The sequence below is a fragment of the Mustela putorius genome, unplaced genomic scaffold (genome assembly GCF_011764305.1).
Source record: "Mustela putorius furo isolate JIRA1106 unplaced genomic scaffold, ASM1176430v1.1 tig00000874_pilon_pilon_pilon, whole genome shotgun sequence".
Classification (NCBI taxonomy): Eukaryota; Metazoa; Chordata; class Mammalia; order Carnivora; family Mustelidae; genus Mustela; species Mustela putorius.
The window spans coordinates 2,690,435-2,704,940 of record NW_025421505.1 but is presented as its reverse complement, the minus strand read 5'-3'; the positions used below and the strand labels follow the sequence as shown (position 1 = coordinate 2,704,940).

The following is a 14,506-nucleotide window of genomic DNA, read 5'->3' as shown; positions in this document are numbered from 1 at the left end:
AAAAAATACATATGCTGCAGGAGTGTGGTGGTAAAATACCTATTTCCCCTCCCCTCCACCTGATAGTAAGTGACAACTCTCTGTTCAACAAATTAGAATTAAATGATAAAATGTAATGCATTTATTATAGCACATGGCTTCAAGCATTACAGTATTTGATAAATAACAGCTCTAATATGATCATGAGATCCCTGTTGTCACTTCTTAGAGCAGTAGCTCTCAGTACTCCATCATACCCTCTTGACTTCATCTGTGCATGCTGATCTAATGGCCACTTCCGATGGCAAACACCTGGGGTTCTTGCTGCTGGAAGTCCTCTTGGCCCACATTTATGGCAGGCCACAGATGCCAGGGAGTTAACATCCTTCACTTCTATCCAGGGGAGCAGTCTTCCATCAAGGCAGATGGGAAAAGGTGGCTGATTGCCTTGTCCTTGGTTAGGATAAATCCAGGTTTATGTTCTATATTGCAGCCCAGAAATGCCGAACGGAATAAGACTCCTCTTGGTCACAGTAATAATAAGGTATTTTTCTGTTTTCTTTCTCTTCCCCACCCCACAACCCTATATCCCTATAAAGGTATACTGCCATCACTTTCCAATAAATACCAGTATCCAAACTTTTTGTCTCACTATTTGATTCCAGAGAAATCAACCTAAATCAACTACTAACCTTTCTGTTTTATTGTATCCTTGTTGCTTCAGCATACAGTTACTTTTTCAGGAACTTTGATTCCATATGGAAGCCTAGTCTTGTAAAGATGTCTCCAACTAATCAAAGAGTTGTATCTGATCCAGTGGATGACAAGACCAATCACAGAATGCGGTATACTACCTTTAGGTTTTCTTGGATATTTTCATCATGGTTCCATTCTCTGAGTACATCAGGATGGGGTTAACTTGCAATCAATCTTGGGTAGTTCCATGCTTATGCTAAAGAGCACCTGGAACCACGGTATTGATTCCTGGCTAAGACAGAAGTAATATGTAATAGCTAGTGATTTATAACACGCAGTTAGAAGTCTGAAACTCCCCCCAAGCATACTGTACCAGCCTTTCCATGCTGCTTATGGAAACTGACGGATTGATGGTTTACACCTGTTGACCTGTTCACAAAGCCTGCTTTTAACACCCTGGGCTGTGGTATAGGTATAAAATGCTCCTAGGTAAGCCTGATTCTTGGCTTCCCTGAGACCATGGTGTCACATGTGTATCTTGGTGGTTCATGATCTGAAGTCAAAGGGCATCCAGCGTGATGGAGAAAAGGCCCTAAGAGCCACACCTAGAAGTCTTGGTCCCTTCCAATGTTTGCTGTGCTTGCATTCTCCTGCTGTACTTTTTCCTTTGTTTTATTATAGCTGTACATGTGTAATCTACCAGGCCTGTTTTCTGATGATCAAAGGCTTTTGAGAAGGGTTTGGGGGTAGAGAAAGGAAGGGTTCTCACAACACCCAATTTTAGAACCCCTCTAGAAAGTGGTAAGTACTGGAAAGCAGTGTTCTGTACCTTGCTGAAGCTCTTAAAACACAGTTTGACTGATTTATCACAAAAAGTCTTCTGAACCCAGGGTGTGAAGTTGGTCTATGCTCCAACAGTGGCTGCTGGCTTCTTGAAATCTTGGACCTGCCTGGCAAGGTCAATGCACAATTCTTTACCCCCTCTTCCCCTCCTCTATGGCTTTGTACATGCTCACTTGGGTCAAGACATTAAGCCCTCACCTACGGAGAGCTTTCGATTCTCTGGCAAACATTGCTCAAATTCTCATATTCTTGTCTTCTTGGAACACCAGTTTTTTTTTTTAATTTTTTATTTTTTATAAACATATATTTTTATCCCCAGGGGTACAGGTCTGTGAATCACCAGGTTTACACACTTCGCAGCACTCACCAAAGCACATACCCTCCCCAATGTCCATAATCCCACCCCCTTCTCCCTGGAACACCAGTTTTAAGGTGTATTTTAGTTATTGCTTCAGTGTTCCAACGAGGAGGAATCCAGTATGAAGTTCTAGTCTTGAAGTCATGCTTGAGAGACTTAAGCCACCAGTCCTTAAAAAAATGCATAGGTTTCTTATCTAGAAGGGCACCTGTCATATGGGTAACCTCTCTGTGATGGGAGTAACAATGTTCTCAGAAGTCAGGAACCCTGCTGGAACCAGAGAGAAGTTGCACAAGAATCTGGAAGGTTCATGTCTCCAAATGTTAGAAGACGACCTATCTAGAAAACCTGAGCTTTCAGAACGGAATTTTCTTTCTTTTTCACCTGACATCAACCTCCTCTGAGTTTCAGAACCAGGCTACGAACAAACATATTCAAAGCTACTCTTTGAAACGATAATACAAAAAGTAACACTGGATGAGTATATATTAAAATACAAAAGAACTGCATACCCTTCATTTGGAACTTAGAGTTACGTCTGGGGATTCATAGCACCAGTGGTCATCTAGTTTAATCTACCTGAAGCAGACCCCAAATATATTTTAAATCCATTTATTTTCAATGTCATGTCCCTAAGTCAATTATCTCTTGCCTAGGCAATGGTACTCTGTTTTCCACTATTACAGAGCCCCTATCCCTTTGCTAAACATACCAGAAAGGCCTTTTTATGTTTTTAAAAAATTTTTTATTTAATTTTTCTTTTTAAGATTTTATTTATTTATTTGACAGAGAGAGAGATCACAAATAGGCAGAGAGGCAGGCAGAGAGAGGAGGAAGCAGGCTCACTGCTGAGCAGAGAGCCCGATGCGGCACTCGATCCCAGGACCCTAAGATCATAACCCGAGCTGAAGGCAGAGGCTTAACCCACTGAGCAATCCAGGTGCCCCAGAAAGGCCTTTGTAAACTACAAAATAAACTCACTCCCTTGCTAATAACTCTCCAATAACTTCTATCTTCTTTGGAGAAAAATCCAGACACTTTTCTTTGTCTGAAAGGCGCTCCAACTTCATCTCCTACACAATGCTTCTCCAAATCTGCTCTCCAAGCAATGCAGATCTGCTTCCCAAGCCTTGAAAGCATCTGTCTAGATCCTGGTTTATGGCACATGCCAAGGTTTTATCTCAGCGGGGTCTTCTCCATCATCCAAGTCTCAAGCCAAGATTCTCTGAGTGGTCTTCTCTGATACCCAAACTAAAGTAGCCTTTCAGTCACGCTGCATCTTTTTATCTTGTTTACTGTGTTTGCAAACTGTATTAACAGCTACCAGTTTCCTATGGACATATTGACTTATTTCCTCCAGCCAGAATGTCAGTTCCTTCAAGGGCATACTTGCCTTTTCTGTTTACTACTGCATCCCTAAGGTCTAGAACGGTTTGCAGACATGGAGAAGCCACCCAATGATGTTGAATAAATGTTGAATAAATGTCACCTCTGCTTTTTTACTATTACATAGTTTTTACTTTCTTTAAAAGATTTTATTTATTTGAGAGAGAGTGAGTGGGAGTGTGTGAGAGTGAACAGTTGGGGGGTGGGCAGGGTGGGGGGAGAGGGAGAGGGACAAGCAGACACTCCTCTGAGTAGGGAGCCCAATGCAGGCCTCGATCCCAGGACCCTGGGATCATGACCTGAGCCAAAGGCAGATGCTTAGCTGACTGAGCCACCCAGGCACTACTACATACTTTTTATTGTGATACACTTGGCATATATCATTTGTCTGTGTTGTACAACCTGATTTGATATTTTTAATATACTGCAAAATGACCACCACAGTAAGTTGTTAACATCCAACATCTCACATGTTAATTGTGCATGTGCGTGTGTGTGTGTGTGTGTGTGTATGAAGAGAACTTTTAAGATCTATTCTCTTAGCAACTTTCAAATACACAATACGATATTGGCTAACTATGGTCATTGGGTTGCACATTACATCCCCATGACTTATATTACAACTGGAAGTTAGTATCTTTTGATCACCTTCACCATTCCACCTATTCCCCATCCTCCAACCCACCTCTAGCCACCTGCAATGTCCTTTCTGTAACTTTTAGCTCAGATTTTTAAAAAAATTGTGTTAACTGATTCCACAAATAAGTGAGTTCATACAGTATTCGTCTTTCTCCATGTGTGACTTACTTCACTTGGCATAACGCTCTGAAGGTCCATCTCTGTTGCCTCAAATGGCAAGACTCCCCTTTTTATGGCCGAATAGTATTCCACTGTGTGTGTGTGCATGTGTGCAAGTGTGTGTGTGTGTGTGTGCATTATATAAAATAAAATTTAAAAAAGCAAAACTGTAACATAATTCATTCCCTACCTTTTTTTGATGGCTGTGGATGAATCAGACTCCAGAGGAGTTTGGCTATTTCTGTCCTGCAACTTTTTGTCGGAGTTCTTCAGTGCTCTTCATTTTTCTTCAGTGTTCATTTTGGCAAGAGGTGGAAGCATTTTGCCACAGTATATTTCTGTAACAACATGGTAGCAACATGCGTCAGAAACCCACCAACATTATGCTCCGTTTAAAAATAAACAACCTCACTTGCTTCACATTCCTCTACATGCTGCCCATCCTTTCTCTACTGTTTCAGTCATTCTCGCAGGCATGCAGCTCCTGACCTGTGATTACCTGGATCCCCCCCAGCCATGTTAGGCTCCCCTAAACACCTTGCCTGCATCTCTCATAGCACTGTCCCACCCTGGTCCGCTGTGAGTCCAACTCTTCAATAAGGAGTGAGCCTATGGAGGCAGAAACTGTGCCCTTGGTTCCTGATTCTCTGGGGCCAAGACCACCTCTAGAAATTCAGTCGATTTGCATCATTTGCAGTAATCACATTCTAGACAGTTGCTGCAAACACCAAATTAGCGAATGCTGAACCCATAACCTTGTTTTAGAGTTTTATGTGTGTTTCTGTTTAAAGACACATCATATATGTGTGTGTGTGTGTGTGTGTGTGTGTGTGTGTCTATATATATACATAGAGTTGATTCATTAACTTTCAACCTAGCCAATAACACCAGAACTCACACCTGAATGAAGATTGCCAAGGACATGTATTTTTTTCCCCAAGGCACTTCACACTGAGAAATACTAAACAGAACCTCAGCACTCTGCTTGGGGACCATTTCAAACAGCAAAACCACCAGCAAAACCACAGAAATGCAAACACACATGAGATGGTGATTTTGCAAATACACAATCCTTGAATCATGAAACTTGCCTATCTATACATTGGCTGTAGATCTGTAAGTTCCTAGCCTTGCTTATGGTCCAAAACAGCACTGCCATTTAAATGAGCAAATAGACAAATCCTATCAACTGGGTAGGAAGGGACTAAATACAGATTTCATATGCTTCATGAAAGATCCAAATTTAAAAGCAGTTATTCTCTCCTATCTTATTAAAAGGACAAATCCCAGGTCCTAGTTCTTTTCTCTTTCCTGATGTTAATCATTGCTCATCCAATTTTCCGACAAGTTCAAAGAAAACATCCCTGAAAATAATTATAGGTTGACGGTCTACCCTATCCATTATGGGACAACCCAAACCGTTTCCAGAAGACGGCTCCTTTTTTCTCCTTGAATAATAAGAAATACCTGCTTTTATTTCATTACATGCATCAGTTAACTGTAGGTACACAGTATACATACTTAGTACACTTGTATTTTCTGTAAAAATGCCAGTACTTTATGACAAAAAAAGTGGAGGTATCACACTTTAAGTATCTACTTTTCTGTACCTTAAAAAGTGTTTAAGTCTTCTTAATGGACAGAGATTTATGTTTTAAAGCTGTTGTAAGAATCTTCCCATTAAGTTTACTTAATATTTTAAAACTGGTTAAATTTAAATTTGATTTATTTGTATTTCATGGGAGGTAATTTGCAGATAAAATCGTCATCTTAAAAGCATGCCTTATGTTTCCATCTATGTTTCCATTGCTAAAATCAGAACTTGCTAAAAATGAATGTCTTGGATAGGTAACAGGATATCTTAGATGGTTCTGAAAGCCCAGTTTCTTGTATGCTCTGTTGTTTTAACAGGTTTTTAATTGAGTTCAAAATCAGCTAAAACATAAGTAGACATAACTTTGTTTTAAAGTCTTGTGAGATTCTCTTCATATATTTCAGAGTAGCAGAAGATAAGTCACCTTGTCAGGAAATGCAATTTCATGACTGATATAGCCATATGGGTCTCTCACATAACAATAATTCAATATATTTTATAACAGAAATAACTTGATCCAGAAAAGTAAAACAAAATAAATACATCTTATTTTTACACTTTATTAGTACTATCATATTACATTTTCTATACAATTACCCAATATTTTGGTTTTAAATTTTAAACTTTATTTTATAATTAGCTTTGTTTTTAGTTGTCTATTTATTATACAAATAACCAAATTAATTTTAAAAATTGGATGTCATAAATTTAATGTGCTTAAATCATCACTAAAACTCTCCTCTCCAATTTTTTTCTTTAAACATGCTGTTTAGAAACCTTTATCTATATATCTCCCTAAAGCCATACTGCCACTGTTGACCTAGAAAAAGCAATCTGAAGGCTCAGTTGACTATATTCAGTTAACAGCTATACTACTCTGAACCTGATAATGTACATGAGGTACGTTATGAGGTACTGATGCCAATTAAATTTACTATTTTTGGGGCACCTGGGTGGCTCAGTTGCTTAAGCGACTGCCTTCAGCTCAGGTCATGATCCTGGAGTCCTGGGATCAAGTCCCGCATCAGGCTCCCTGCTTGGCGGGGAGTCTGCTTCTCCCTCTGATCATCCCCCTTCTCATACTCTCTCTCTCAATCTCTCTCTCTCAAATAAATAAAATCTTTTAAAAAAATAAATAAATTTGCTATTTCCAACCTTCAAGAGGAAGAGGTTGATTTTGAAACCAATAGACTTTGGCTTCAGCTTGTAGTAGCTGCACAGTTAGGGTCTATTTGTCATTCTGCAAGTTTATCCATTCATCTGAAAAGTGGGGATGGACACAATTTTCCATACTACAGAGGGGTTCTCAAGATAAAGTGAAAATGTCCTAGGTAAAGTACCTGGCCAATAGTGAATAGTAAAAAATGTTAGTTCTGGTTTTTACTAAGTATAAAACCAACCCAAGAAGCATTTCAGACAACAGAATATAGCTCTTAAAACCAAAAATCAGAGACCTGTGACCTGTGAATAATTTGTAAAATATAACAAAAAACCCAAGTTCTAGTTTACCCATACTGTGAATAATTTGTAAAATATAACAAAACAAACCCAAGTTCTAGTTTACCCATACTTTTTCCTCCTAGCAAAATATGTATCTCTATATGTGTCTGTTATAGAGATGGATCCAAAGAAACGTGACTTTTTTACCCACAAGTCTATGCCATTTTGTACATTTCATTTTCAGAGATTCCTAGATTCATTTCACAGACTCAATATGGCCTCTCCATATTGGGTTCTTTGACCATGAGCTCAAACAAAAAAAACTTTGCTCCAAATGGCACCTGACTCAGAGATAGAGGTATTATTGGGCTCCTGGCCAATTACTGGAAAAAAAAAAAATCTAAGTTTCTATCTTATGTAAACTAGAACAGTTTTGCCATCAATTATATTAGTACAAATGCTCCTATTCCCTGCACACTTGTTTTTCCTCTCATTTAAGAAGGAGAGCACTTATGCAGATCATTTTGATAAGGAAAATCTGTGTTCTAAGATGGCTGACTGAGTCAGCAAAGGAGTCCCAGCCCCTTCCCTGGGGTTCTTCTGGGTTCTTCTCACTGCTCTGTTTCCTACACACACCAGAAGTACCAAGTAATTAAACTTCTAAACCTCCAAGGTCTCCAAGAGCCACTTGGGTCTTCTTCCATCGGGACCTAGTCCAGGTTCTGTAACAATTTCAGGTTGTTTAGACCCACAAAATGAGACCCCTCAGCCCTGCAATCCTAGAATGCCTGTTGCATTATTCACCCTTTTATCCGATAATTTCTCCTTATACCCAGAAATTTAAATATGAGTGGCAGGTTTGATATGTGGTCATATGACTCTTATGTTAAAAAAACAAGACTTTGTTTTCACTCTCTTCAAGAGAATAGACTATGATCTTGTCCTCATTAAATAGTGGGTTCTGAGCAAATAAAGTCCAATGGATTATGAAATCATGAAAGATGCTAAATACCATCAGGTCAAAATCTTACAACAACGCTGAGACATTGGGATAAGAGGAGAGAAATAAATTGGATTGTGTGGAGAAAACCTATAATTTATTTTTTAACCTTTTTTTTTTTTTTTTTTAGCTAGGATAACATCTGTCCAAAACCAAATTAATATGGATCATCATTCTTGAAAATTTATCTTCATCACTGTGTCATTTGATAATAGTTTTTTCTTTGTGTATACTTGATAATGGGGATAATTCTATACTTTCAACTAGATGTAGCACTGCTCATCTAATAGGAAAACCCTTAGATACACAAAAGGGCTTCATTGCCAGGTTTGACAGTATAAAAGCCAAGTGAAAAACAAGCTGGCAGAGACAGTTTAATATAAACCTCTTCTGAGGACTTGCAAACAACATCACATTTGTTTTCTGCTACTCATCTGCCCCTCTGTGATCTCTGTCTCTCTATATAATAAAATATTCATAGCCAGAGCTCAGCAGTCCTTCCTCTCTCTTCCCTGTTGGAATAAGGTGTATTCTGCTCCCTGGGAGCAAAGAACAAATAGAAACACTAAAACTCTGAATACATAACTTCGGGGGAGAAGAAAACCTCATCCACGGAAAAACAGATTTTCTTGCATTCAAAGCAAGATAACGGTGACATATGGAACTGCATTTTTTTTTTCAGTAATTACTTATGCACTTGTCAAGTGCGCTGAATCCTCTCTAGGGAAACTTCTAGGGAGTTTACGGAACTGTTCCTCTCTTTGGATTTCCTCTAATATGAATTGTGCACTATTTTGTTTTTCTTTTCAGGGAATAATGAAGCTCGACTTTCTAAAACCAATCTCATCTTTTCCTACAGGAAATTAGCCAGTTTGAAATTCTGGCCTCTATCTATGCAACATTTCCCCAGAGACAATGGAGGGATTGTGCTTTTTAGGACTGAACGCAGGTAGTATTCTCATGTTAATCCTCCCTTCGTCTGCAAGACCAGTTTGCGTGTTGGCTTTTATTTTAAGGAGTAACCATTCTTTTTTTTTTTTTTTTTTACGTTTTTATTTAATTTCTTTTCAGTGTTCCAGCATTCATTGTTTATGCACCATACCCAGTGCTCCATGCAATACATGCCCTCCATAATACCCACCACCAGGATCAACCATTCTTTACGCTAACAACCGAACAATTAAGTTTGGACATATTGGATATATTGGTTTTCCAGTTGAATAGAAAAGGTATTTTGACTTTTTATTTACAAAATGCCCCCAAGTTCTAGTTCCACAAATGAGTACTTGCTTTTCAAACTTGATTGACTAAACGAGTCTGTATCTGGGCTTCCTTATCTCACACTCCTGGTACTGACATGCTCTGTCATGCAACTTTCAGAGGGTTAAATGAGAGGGTGTACGGATAAGAACTTCAGATACTCTGAAGCGCTCTACACCATTAGAAGAGTTATTTTAATTCCTAGGTGTTTGAATGATACAAACATTAATCTGATACAGGGAACAGAAAAGGTAACAGCTCAAAAGTTGGTGATAACATCTTTGGAATTATGAGGGGTCTCTAGCTTCCACCTCACTCCATCTGCCCCTGTCTGAGCTGATGCTGCAGAGCTTAGATTTCCTGAGCAAGATGATGAAATAGTGGGGAGATAGACACAGAGAAAAGGGGCCACCATGGAGTTCCGTGTTTATAACCACTCCCCTATTTAAAGCAGGGAGTTCTTAAGTGGGGGTATTCACTTCAAGTTCTTGGGATCATTTAGATAGAATTTATGGGTTCCATGAATTTGGATGAGAAAGAAATTACTTCTCTATTATCATCAGCATTGAACAGGCAACAAAAGCCAGGAACATGCTAAGGACTGGTAATCAAGAAACATAAGCCTTTCTAAACCACATTGTAATTGCTGCAGACACTTTGAAACATCATCTGCACTCTACACTACTCTAAATGTAGAGCAGTTATTAGGTCTGCCATTAGGTGTTATATTTCCAAATCAAGTAACTCATATCACCATAACACCAATTTGTTTTATTTAATGTTTTGATAACTTTATGCCAATATAATTTGTTTCCTTTATTACCCTAGGTATTTTATTCTATGCATTTTGAAACAGTACCTTGTCACCTAGGTAACCTAGCAACTCCACTCCTAGGTATCTACCCAAAAGAACTGAAAACCCATACTCATATTCTGGTACAGCAATGTTTATAGCAACGTTATCTGTAGTAGCTGAAAGGTGGGGACAACCCAAATATCCATCACCAAATGAATGGACAAATAGAATGTGTTATTTCTAGTCAACAGTATGATCCAGGCATAAAATTGGATGATACATGCTACAATGATACATGCTACAATGTGAATGAACCTCAAACACGCTAAGGGAAAGAAGTCAGACATGAACAGTCACACGTGGCATGATTCTATTTATCTGAAATACCCAGAAAATGTAAATCCAGAGCAAGAGAAAGCAGACTGCTGGTTACCAGGGCCTTGGAGGTCAGGATTATGAAGAGAATGGCTTCATGGGCACAGGGTTTTATTTTTGAATGGGAGAAAGATTTGGGAGCTAGATGGATGTGGTGGTTGTCTAAATTTACAAATGTTAAATGCCAATGAGTTGCTTACATTAAAATGGTTAATTTTATGTTACGTGAATTTTCTCTCAACAAATAAAACCAAACACAGTATTAAAAATTGGCTCCTGGGGGATGCCTGGGCGGCTTAGTTGGTTAAGACGCTGCCTTCAACTCAGGTCATGATCCCAGCATCCTGGGATAGAGTCCCACATCAGGCTCCTTGCTCAGCAGGGAGCCTACTTCTCTCTCTGTCTCTGCCTGTCACTCTGCCTGCTTGTGTGCTTTCTCTCTCGCTTGCTGACAAATAAATACATCAATAAATAAAATCTTTAAAAAAAAAAAAAGGCTCCCGGGGGTGCCTGGGTGGCTCAGTTGATTAAGCATTTGCCTTCGGCTCAGGTCATGATCCCAGGGTCCTGGGATCAAGCCCCACATGGGGCTCCCCGCTCAGTGGGGAGTCTGCTTCTCCCTCTGCCCCTCTCCCTGCTTGTGTTCCCTCTCTCTGTCAAATAAATAAAATCTTTAAAAAAAAAAAAAATTGGCTCCCAGTCTTCCTGAGGCTGCCAAAGGAGTCCACGGCACAGCAAAAGGATAAAATTCCTGAGTTAAAGGTTTCCAGAATGACACGGCCTCCTCTTCCTCTGGTCCAACTGAAGATGCTAGCCTTACTCCACAGTTATTCAAATTTCCCTAGAATACCAGAGTACCCCAAAGCCTGAAGTTAGAGTTAGCAGAAAGCAAGGATACAGCCACTGACCATTAAGATCGCTGTTGAAAAATTTATATTTGCCTCTATACTTCTCATAAACTCTTACAGTTACATTCCAAAAAAAACACAGAATGACCAAAAACTTTCTAGATAAAGGTGGTTATTAGCTTTCGCAACAAACTACATCTTTTAAATGACCAAAAGTGGTAGACATCTTTTGTCAATGGTAAGGTTTCCCCACACTATCAGTTCTCCTGTGTAATATTTTAGGAATATCTTTATGCTAGGTGCAGTGCTGCACTAGGTCCACTTCCTCTATGTTATTTTTTTCATTCAACAAATATACATTATAATATCCACTAGTAACACATGTTGTGAAGAAAAAAACTGGGCAGGAAAGAGAATGACAGAAAGTTACTAAAAAAAGAGATCAAGAAAGTGACTTGCAAGAGGTGGCCTTTGAACAGAAACCCGAATGAAGTGAGTACTTGATACTCATTTGATACTCATAAATATTCATTTGAGTAATACAGTGAGATCAATAGTGTCCTAGGCTATGGAGATAGCATGTGCAAATATTCTGAGGTCAAGAATGAACACGGAACAACACTGAAGGCCCATGTGGCTACAGAAGAGTGAGGAAAGAATTGTATAAAAATAAGGCAAGAACATGTAGCCACTAACCAGACTCTGGATGGCCTTATAGGCCATAGTGAAGATTTTAGATTTTATTGTAAATCTGATGCGTAAGCAACTGGAAAGCCTTGAGCAGAAGATGGCATGATCCAATTTGCATTTTGAAACTGTTCATAGATGTAGTAGAGATACAACAGGTGGGCAAGGTTGTAACCTTAAGAGGCTATTTAGGTAGCAGAGGCAAAAAAAAAAAAAAAAAAAAAAAAAAAAGTGATAACCTGTACTAGGCTGGGAGTAGTAGAGACATTGAGAAATAATCTGATTTTAGATATATTTTGAAAGTACAGATGACCCTTTGATGGGGTGGCTACTTGACCCTGAGCCAGGTGGACAGCAGTACCACTTACAGGGCTGGGAGGCACTTGGAGAGGAGCAGATTTAAATGGTGCTGTTGTCCATTTGAGCTGCTATAACAAAACATCACAGCCTGAGTAGCATATAAACAACAATAATTTATTTCTCTACAAGGTTGAAAGCCTGAGATCAGGATGGTAGTATGGCGGGGTGATGACTGTGTTCTGGGTTGCATTTTCACAGGGCTCAGAGCTCCATGGGATCTTTTCTTCAAGCACACTAATGCTATCCATGAGGGCTTCACTCTCTCAGCCAAATCTCCTCCCCAAAGCCCTACATATTTCAACACATACTTTGTGCAGAGGACACAAACATTCAGACTGTAGCTATGTGTTGGTCAAGAAAATCAAGCATTTAGTTCAGAACATAAGAGATTTCATCACACAAGATGGCCCAAATTCTTTGTCTTTTGCATGCTTTTCGCCAAGTAACAATTTAGGTCCCTCCGCTCCATGGTTTGGCTATGTCACTTGATTTGGCCACCGGGACATTAGCCGTTTTCCTGTATTTTCAAAGACTTGTGCATTTCTGACTTCTCTTGTGCGTCTGCCATTACCATTAAAACATATCCAAGATAGTTGGATGCAGAAAGAGAGACACAAGGAGAGAAACAGTATGGCCCTGAAACCCCAGCCAAAGCCATCCCAGACGAGTTAGCAGCCACCTGGTAAACATATACAAGTCCAGCTAACTACTAGTAGAGTCATCAGGTCAACCTACAGTTGACCCAAGATATATAAGCAAGCCAAGCTTAGATCAGTGCAACCCTGCAGAGCTGCAAACTTAATAGATATATAAATAATTGTGCAGCTGGTTGTTAACACAGCATTTTCATGACAATATATGGCTGACACAGGATGTACCCAAATATGAGAAATACACCTCATCCCAGCCAATCCAAAGAGGTTGTTCTTATATTCTAATCTGCTTATGGGTTACAAATAGAAGGTGGTAAGAAATCAGTAAGAAAAACTGAATCATAAATAATGAAAAACCATAAAATCCAGGTTCCCTCACTTGTATAGGCCCATTCCAACAAAGGCCCAGCCCGGGTGACTGAAATTAAGCTTTTAAAAATCTATAATTTAGGGCTCCTGGGTGGCTCAGTGGGTTAAGCCACTGCCTTCAGCTCAGGTCATGATCTCAGGGTCCTGGGATTGAGTCCCGCATCGGGCTCTGTGCTCAGCAGGGAGCCTGCTTCCTCCTCTCTCTCTCTCTGCCTGCCTCTCTGCCCACTTGTGATCTCTCTCTGTCAAATAAATAAATAAAATCTTTTAAAAAAATCTATAATTTAGGGCGAAGACATGGGCAGATATTTCTGCGATGAAGACATCCAAATGGCCAACAGACACATGAAAAAGTGCTCAGCATCACTCGGCATCAGTGAAATACAAATCAAAACCACAGTGAGATACCACCTCAAACCAGTGAGAATGGCTAAAATTAACCAGTCGGGAAATGGCAGGTGTTGGCGAGGATGCAGAGAAAAGGGAACCCTCCTACACTGTTGGTGGGAATGCAAGCTGGTGCAGCTACTCTGGAAAACAGTACGGAGGTTCCTCAAAAAGTTGAAAATAGAGCTACCCTACAACCCAGCAACTGCACTGCTGGGTATTTACCCTAAAGATACAAACGTAGTGATCCAAAGGGGCACGTGCACCCAAATGTTTATAGCAGCAATGTCCACAATAGCCAAACTATGGAAAGAGCCTAGATGTCCATGAGCAGATGAATGGATAAAGAAGATGTGAAATATATATATATATATATATATATACACACACACACACACATATATATAAATATATATATAATAATATATATAAATATATATATTTATAAATATATATATATAAATATATATATAACATATATATACATATATAAATAAATATATATATGTTATATATATACATATATAAATAAATATATATATGTTATATATATATAACATATATATATTTGGTGCCACTTTTTGATGGCTGCAGCAAAAGATATACATATATATCTTACTATTTGCATTGACGTGGATGGAACTAGAGGGTATTAAGCTAAGCGAAATAAGTCAATC

The 14,506-nt window shown here is 39.1% G+C and overlaps 1 long non-coding RNA gene across 1 annotated transcript in view; it reads right to left on the bottom strand.

Annotated features, from left to right (window-relative positions):
* Nucleotides 1-4,051: 4,051 nt before the first annotated feature.
* The window catches only part of LOC123393561, a 125,260-nt gene continuing 114,805 nt past the window's right edge, over nt 4,052-14,506 (bottom strand). The window contains exon 3 of the long non-coding RNA XR_006608389.1: nt 4,052-4,398. This is a non-coding gene — a long non-coding RNA (uncharacterized LOC123393561). The remainder of the gene's footprint in view (nt 4,399-14,506) is intronic.